This window comes from Gavialis gangeticus, unplaced genomic scaffold (assembly GCF_001723915.1).
Source record: "Gavialis gangeticus isolate Ggan-Ray unplaced genomic scaffold, GavGan_comp1, whole genome shotgun sequence".
Lineage (NCBI taxonomy): Eukaryota > Metazoa > Chordata > Crocodylia > Gavialidae > Gavialis > Gavialis gangeticus.
Window position 1 is genome coordinate 10,208,504 of NW_017728995.1, and position 8,314 is coordinate 10,216,817.

The 8,314-nt window shown below is 43.7% G+C and overlaps 1 protein-coding gene and 1 long non-coding RNA gene across 5 annotated transcripts in view; one reads left to right on the forward strand and one right to left on the reverse strand.

The window, feature by feature from the left end:
• LOC109287945 overlaps positions 1 to 8,314 on the forward strand; it is a 39,503-nt gene that overhangs the window by 16,754 nt on the left and 14,435 nt on the right. The window lies entirely within an intron of this gene.
• Positions 1 to 8,314, reverse strand: part of SPTSSB (serine palmitoyltransferase small subunit B) — a 20,570-nt gene that overhangs the window by 8,805 nt on the left and 3,451 nt on the right. The gene's annotated exons all lie outside the window — the stretch shown is intronic.

An 8,314-nucleotide genomic window follows, 5' to 3' on the forward strand; every position in this document is an offset into this window, starting at 1 on the left:
CCTTCCTGTCCCCCCGCCCCCAGCCCCTAAGCCCTGGACCTCCAACCCCCACAGGCTTACCTGTATCTAGTTATAGGGCTACTTCCCACTCCCCGTGCCCCCCACAATCTGGCTATATACCAACCACATGTGTGCACCCTGCCTCCAATTGCCCTATTTCCAATCCTAAGCAGCTCCTTGCTAGGGCAAGCCAGGAAGTGCCAGGAAATACGTTGAAGCTGAGCAGAGCAAAATCCTGGACATTTGATCATATTTAAAAAAAACCCTGCCCAGACAGAGATCAGAGGATTTAAAAAGAGGACATGTCCAGGAAAACTCAGATATATGGTAACCCTACTGGGAGCCCCTCGACTAGGGTGTATGGGGCTCCCAGCTGTGGGTGCTTGCTTCTTGTTGGTGCAAAAAGAGCTTAGGATTGGGCTCCCTCTGCACCAGCAGTAAGGTGTGATGGAATCTAATGTGCAATCTCACAATTGCATCTTCTGCTATGCACACATGACATGGCAGGAAGTGCGACTGTGTAAATCATGCATTAAATCCCATCATGCTTTTACGTGTACGTGTAGAGGGGGCCTTCAGGTGACATCTTTTATTGCACCATGTGTGGTAGAGTTAGACAAGCTTTTAAATGCAAGACATTTTTTGTCAGGTCTGGTCAGACCCGGTCTTTGTCAAGTCTGGTCAGGTTTGACAAAGAATGTCTTGCATTCAAAAGCTTGTCTAACTCTTCTACACAGCTGGTCCCATAAAATATATCACCCTAGCAAGTCCCTGCCTCTTGTATATTTTAGGTTTGGTTTAAACCCTGTGAACAGCATCTGATGAAATTACAATCAAATTTAAATTAAATTTGCAATTAATTTTGTTGAAAAAGATCAGGTAAACGTACTACAGAACATATTATTACTTTTGAGTGAGATTTTTGGATGCATATCAAGTAGAAAGAGCATGTCCGGATAATGGAATTCTAGATTAATAATTTATAAGAAGAAAACTTAGAGGGTAAGAACAAAAGCCATTTTAAACCAATTGATCAATGAACAAGATATAAGAATTTACCATGTTACCTGGCTTAGATACCATTTCCTGGAGTCCATTAACATTAATTCAAAGTCAGTTTTAAGCACAAGCAATACTGATGGACCACAGGCTTCTAGGTGTCCCAGGTAGACTTACAAACGTGAACCAGACCAATTACCTCATAACAAGGGGACTACAGTGGAAAGCAATTTTCTGCTAAACTGAGACTGCAGGGTCTTCAGAGCAAAGATTGCCTATACCAGTGAACACCTCCTACTCCAACAAGACCTTGAGCTGGACTTTTATGCTACCAAAAGAGAAATAAATAATAGTGCTCTCACTGGCTGAAGCTCTACAAATAGGGGTACTATATTAGCTCATAAGGTGCTAGTATGCCAGCCTCTATGGATCATTTCACATGTATCACTTCAGAAACTTAGCTGGACCCTTGCAACTCTTAATTCTTTTCTATAGTTTAAAGGTGAATCAAATGTCTTCCTTCCACTATCCCAATGACATATACCTCTCTACTTCCTAGTTATACCTAAGCGTCTTTATACATGTGCTTTGGGAAGCATGGGGGGGTGGGGGAGCACTTTAAGTAGTGCAGCTCTGAAAGCCACGCTAATGAAAAGCGCCCACAGCATCATGTGTATCAGTGTTTTTGCACTGAAAAATGGTGGTGGGGCGCTTTGAACTAAAGCTCATTGAACCAGCTTTAGTTTAAAGCACCCCACCACCATTTTTCAGTGTGGGACACTGATACACATGATGCTGGAGGCTGCTGGAGTCTTGTTAATTTCCAGGCTCCAGCAGACTCCATTAATTGAGTTTGCTCTGACATGCTGGAATTACAGTGCATTGGAGCAGGTTCCCTGCATGTTTATAGGATCCCAAAGGTACCATCATACTATGAGCAAGGTCACTTCAGCTGGATTTCCAACCGGGGGGAGGGGTATTAGAAAACTCATGTGACTTAAAGCCTCTTTTTCAGCAATATTTTTTCTACAGTTCCACAAGTGAGAAGAACAGGAAGGCCATGGAAAAGTTAAAATATGGATGAAATGAATGGAATGTAGATTGTACAACCATTAGGAATGGCTAGAAGACTGCTGTTAATATTCACTTATATTCATTGTAACCAATCAACCCCTACCTGAATGAGAGGAGAAACCTGAAAAGTAGCTTTCTTTGTTCTGAATTGCAACTTGACTTTCCTGCTTATTCGTGCCTCTGATTAGATCAGTCTACACAGATAGGAGAAGTCTCAATCCTTAAAAGGACCACTTTAGTTTTAAAGAAAAATTCCAGGGTTGATAAACTGGTTGATAACCAGCTCAGCACTGCCAGTAGAAGCACTAGTGTAAACAAGATGTCATAGTTTCAGGCACTGTTGTGTAGTTCTGCTTTGAGCAAGTTTAAACAATGGTGCACTTAAAAGACAAATGGGCCTTTGGAATCTTGTTTACATTATGGTTCAGTCACCACTCCAGGCCTGTAGAGCCATTGGTAGCCCTGGTTGTAAATTCTTGGTGAAAAAAAGTCTTGAATTGTAGCCATAATATACTGGGACTCTGAAGCATGTTTGAAAATCATATTTCATATTGCATAAAACACAGTCTTAGCTCAAACCTGGTCAGCTAGCACAGAGAAAAACGGTTTTAGAGTTCCAAAGACATTTGACTCTAGATAGATGGAACTGTTTTGGAAAAAGCTTGTGGTGTTATAAGCAACTACCATGACTGCAACACACCTGGTTTTGGGATTCTCTCTTGGCTTGCATTTCAGCGCATTCATTTATTTCTGTGCAAAGGATATGTAAAGTGCCACCATGTCAGGTGTGCAGCATCTTTATATATACTTTGTGCATGTATAAATGAAAATGGAAGGGGACAATGGATCAGTTCCCTCAAATCCAGACGCTCACAGGGGGCACAAATAATCTTAGCCCATTGACAGGGTTTAGCTCCTGCTCCAAAAATTGCATTGGTTTTCAGTAGGACCAAGAATCTCTTGGCCTTTTTAGCAGACTTTGACTTTGGGTTTTGTGTGAAATCCTCCCACTCTTGCATCATTACCACTCCCATTTGAGTTTAAGCAGGGTACAGGCCTTGTATTCATCCTCCGTACAAGGAGTGAAGATCCACTTTGGTGCTCAGGCTGAACAGTCTATAGTCCATAAGGCAGGCTGCAACAGTGATTTTTCATATAGGTACAAAAATGTGTACAACACACTGACCAAAAGTCAGAAGACTATTCTCTCTGTGTTAATTAAATATTTTTCTCCATTAGTCATTTCTGATTTTGCTATAGAAAATGTTTTTTCCCCTTACTCTTGGCTAGGAGATTCCATTCCTGTCTTAGTTGCTCCAGCTGCTTACGAATGTGAAAAAACCCCAAAACAGTGCTTTACTTTCAGCTTGGTGTACCAGTCCATCAAGTGCAGTGTGTGTCCAGAATAGGCATCGCGTTAATTTGACCTGGCTCGCTTAATGTCTGTACAGATGGTGCGCTTCAGTGGGGCTCTTTGGCACTTTTATCTAATAGCTGAATCAGTCAGCTATTAGAAAGAAGTGCCAAAGAGCCCCACTGAAGTGCACCATCTATACAGACACTGGGTGAACCGGCTGAAATGACGCACTTCGTCTTCCAGTAAAGTTGGCTATTTTTTCCACCCCCACATCTGACAGTAGCTTCCATGTCCTTTGTCCCAAGCACTGAGAATAAAACTCTGCCCTGACTGACCTTTGCATAAATCTGCAGTGAACCCAAACTGAAACAGGTTTATACTTTTTGCTACTGGTGTGGTAAACAGAATAAGGAAAAAGCAGAGATCCATAGTTGTATTATGTAATTCATTTTGAAGCACTGAATGAGAGAGAGAGATTCCATGGACTGGTAATGTGTGATCATTAAATTAAAGACAGGCAAAAAAAACAAGGTTGTATGGATCACTTCTACTATAGCATTTCCTGGGGACTGTTTCACTTTCTGTTTTGTAAGGTTTTTTTACTATGTGGTTTTACTCAAGACAGTGGCCCCTGCCTATTAAATATTGATTTGGACTACCGTGTTGGCTATTACCCCCTTGACAGGAGGCACTTCACTTTACTGTAATGCTGGCACACCCTACCTGTTCAAACACAACAAGGGCTGGTCTACACAGGTAGTTATCTTGGCTAAGAAGAGCTCCCTTTATATATACTAATTCCAGACTAAGGGTGCCTTTGAAAATAGAGTTCAACTCTTACTCTAGAATGAAAATTCCCGAAGGGGCTATTTCAAAATAGCTATTGCAGCCTCTTTTGAAATACCTCTTGCTGTTTATTTCCTTAGTGTTTGTCTCTTGTACCAATCACACTGGCTGCATACCAGCCTATACCATGGCTGACGTCTTTTTTCATGGAGAAACTGAAATTTTACACATTGATCACAAAATAATACTTGAGAATTCTTGCAAATCGTGTGCAACAATGCTAGGAAGGAAGTTTAGTTTTTGGCAAAATAATTACTGTATGTGATTAAAGCATTTTAGATGTACAAGTTGACAGTAGCACCATGTCTACAATAGACTTTTAGAAATCTCCCATCACTGCAGTGGGAATGGTAAAATATGTAGGACAAAAGGAATTTAACTACATTGCTGTTTAACCCTGTTTAGATGCAAAATGTTTGGTGGCCTCTTGAGCACTCTTGCTGCTAGTGGTAGTACATAAGTGACAAGTTGTTTTTTTCCCCCAAACAAATACCCTGTCCACTTCTGAGTAACCCAGTCTGACTCCTGTTGAAGTTGTTGGTAAGACTCCTGTTACCTTCCATGAGTTATATCAAACCCCACTTGCTGAAGACCGAAATCATGGCATTTATTTCACTATTTTCCCCATGACTGGGGATGGACTATTGCTTTGTTACATTGACTTATTATAGGTCTTTTGGGAGCCACAGCTTAAAGATTACATTCTGGTGTCCATTATAAACAATACCTCATTCTTGTGTTGGAGCTGAAATTTTCCATGCTTGATTACAGCCCCAAGTGATTTTTTTCTTGGTTTAGCTATTTGAGCTGTGGAAGAATAAGAGAAAATAATTTCATAATGGCAGCAGGTAGCACAGGGTAGCACCTTATAGACTAATTAGTTCAGAGAGGTATGAGCTTTCATGTCATCATACAAAAGCAGCCCATGAAAGTAGATTGTTGCCTACAATAAGGAGGGACTCCCTTTCACCTGCTCACTCTCTGGAGCCTACCCTCTGCCTGACCTCAGACTAATGCAATTAACCACCTCCTAACTTCACAGTTAATCAAACAATGTAATCAAGTGCCACTATAGGAATGGCAGTACCATTATGCCACACCTGCTCAAAATTCAGACAAAACTTCCTGCTAACTGGCCTTTAACACACACTGAACCCTTATTTTGATGCAGTTCAGGCAGCTTTTAAACAATAGTTTTTCAACTACTAGGCTAGGGACAGAAGTTACATATAAACTGACTTAAGTGATCAGGAACTGGTTTAAACCTGTAGCAGAACAGACGTTCAGCGCACTTAAACTGTTTTCAAAATGGCTGAAACAGATTTAAAACAAACCTGGATGGATGTAGTATCAGACTTAACTTGTTTAGGTAAAACCAGTTTATGGAACTTCTATCCCAGATCCTCTCCTGATTCAACTTAACTTACAGTCTTCCAGCATCCCAGGATGCTGAGCAGTGCTGGGCTGTGCTTTCAATTCTAGCAGAGCAGGACAGCCCCATCCCCAGCTGTAAAATGAGGCTTTTCCATTCCAGGCAACCAGGAGCCAGGTGGATTTCCTGGGGTGAGAAGCCTGCAGTGGAGGCCATCCTCCCCCACCCCACACATACATCTGCTCAGCCAGCCTGCTGGCTGAGGAACGAGTGGGGGTGAAAGAAAGCCTCCATTGCAGGCTTCTCCTCCCCCACCCCCCATGCCTAGCACAGCTGGCTGGGGGTCTGGAGCTGGGTGGTTGGACAGGGGCATTCCTCCCCACCCCATTCCCACGTCAGCTGGCCAGCTGGCCAAGGAGGGGGCATGGCTGGGTGATTGGCTCAGCTCTGGGTACAGGGGATGAGGTGGAAGAGAAGGAGAAATGCCCCACTGGGGGCCTCCCCTTCTCCCCTTACCTCCATGCCAATGAGACCTTGTCTGGGGGTCCAGTGCAGGTTTCAGAGGGTTCCCCCCACACACCTTCCTAAGTGGGCCTGGATTCCTAAGTGTGGCTAGGGGGACCAGATCTGTGCATTGGGGGGCGGGGGGAGAGAAAGGGAGAAATGCCCCATTGAGGGCTTCCCCCCTTCCCTGGCACTGGGGAGACTCTGGCTGGGGGTCCAGTGGGGGTGGACGGCTTCCCTCCACATCCCCTCCTCAACTGGTTGGGGGAATCCCCAGTCTCCTGGCTCTGCAGTGACCAGAAGACGGGGAGGCATGCTCTAGCACCTCCCAGCTCCTGGTATGGGGCACTGCAGGGGTCTGGCTACCTTTCTGGTTTGAACATCAGTTCACTTTCATACTGGTTCAGTCTAGGTAGTTTATAGAAACCTGAAAATATTGAAATGATTCAGCCCCAGGCTTTTTGACTGTTGGTACTTAGCCTCAACATTTTGAATGGGAGGGTTATTGATCATGATTTTTCTTGCACGATTCTGTATTTTTTCTCCACTTTTCCCAGAGTGTATCTAAATAATCTTCCTTTTTGCTCTCCACATCCACTAGCCACCATTATTTCTCCCTACTTATCTCCTTTTCCAATTAAGGAACTGGTCAGTAGGGGTGTGTGAAGTGGGCCCTATTCAGTTCAGATTTGGATTAGGCCCAAATCAGGGACAGTGATTCATTTTGTTGATTCAGATCACTGTTCCTGATTTGATTTGGCCAAATCTGAAGATTCGATGCTGATTTGGAGAATCAACAATTCGGACATAGACACATCTTTAAATATTTTTTCTACATACCTTGAGGTACCAGTATGGCTTGTGAATGCTGTAATGCTGGGGTGGATGGAGCATCCCATGGGGGGGCGGGGGTCCTCCAGGTGCTTGGTGGCAAGTCTGGGAGTGGAATGGAAGTACTTCCAGTCCACTTCTGGGTCCACCAGAGAGCATGCAGGGGACCCCCCTGTGGCCCCCTGGGTTGGCAATCAGCTGCTCCAGGTGCCCCCACTGGACCCAGGAGGGCACAAGTTGCTGAGCCAGGGCGGGGCATGGGGGGCTCTCCTGCACACTCCCTGGTGGACCCGGAAGTGGACTGGAAGTGCTTCTGGTCCACTTCTGCGTCTGCTGCTGAGTGTGCTGGGGAGTGCCCCCATTCTTCTGTGGGACACTTAATATGCCCCAGCATCGCAGCATTCATGAGCCACCTGCTACCTAGAAGTATGTAGAAAAAATATTTAAAGCTGAGTCTATGTAGGAATCTCTGAATCTTTCTGAATCTCTCCAAATCGATTCGGAGGGTTCCGATTTGATTCGGAGAGATTCAGTTCAGATTCAGAGATTCGGTCACCGAATCAGGCTGAATCTGCACCGAATTGAATTGGACCAAAGCTTCACACAGCCCTACTGGTCAGTAGGTCTCCAAATATAGAGGTTTAGTATTTCAGAGAATGAGCAAATGAAAGAGAGTCAAATGCAAGGAAATTGGCAAGTTGGTAAACTGAAATCCTGCCTTTGTTGAGATCACTGACAATTTGCTAATAAATTTAGTGGGGCCAGGCCTTGTCCCTACACTTTTATTTTGTGTGTGGCCCTCTGAATAGGGTTTTCAGTAGAGGTAAGTCTAAACCTCAATTTTTGCATGTTAACAGAATTTAGAACTTGGGTTAAGATGGAAATACTGAAAAATGCAGGCATTTTTTGTGTAAGTAGTTACACATTTTTAATTGAAAATTTTTTAGAGTTTCTTGGGGTTTATTCTCAAAGGATTTCAAACTCACCCATGGTTATTTCTAATGACCCTGATTGTGGAAAATTGTCACAAAAGGATGTCACAAAAGCTGCAATCTGCAGTTGGGAGACAGAGAAGCCAGCACTTGTCCTGGTATAGTAAGAGAAACCACGAAGACTGTTATGTCCAAACTGTTCCACAAAGGAAAATGGCAGCAGGATGGAGTACAGCACCTGCTAAATGGCTCAAGAGGACAACACTAGTGTGGTATTTTTTCCATTGCAGTACTATAATAATAGCCAATAATCCCATCTGCCAACTGTTAAATACATTCCCGGCTACCAAGTGGGTGGGTATTTCACTTATGCTATACCACTGCAGGCACAAGGTAAAG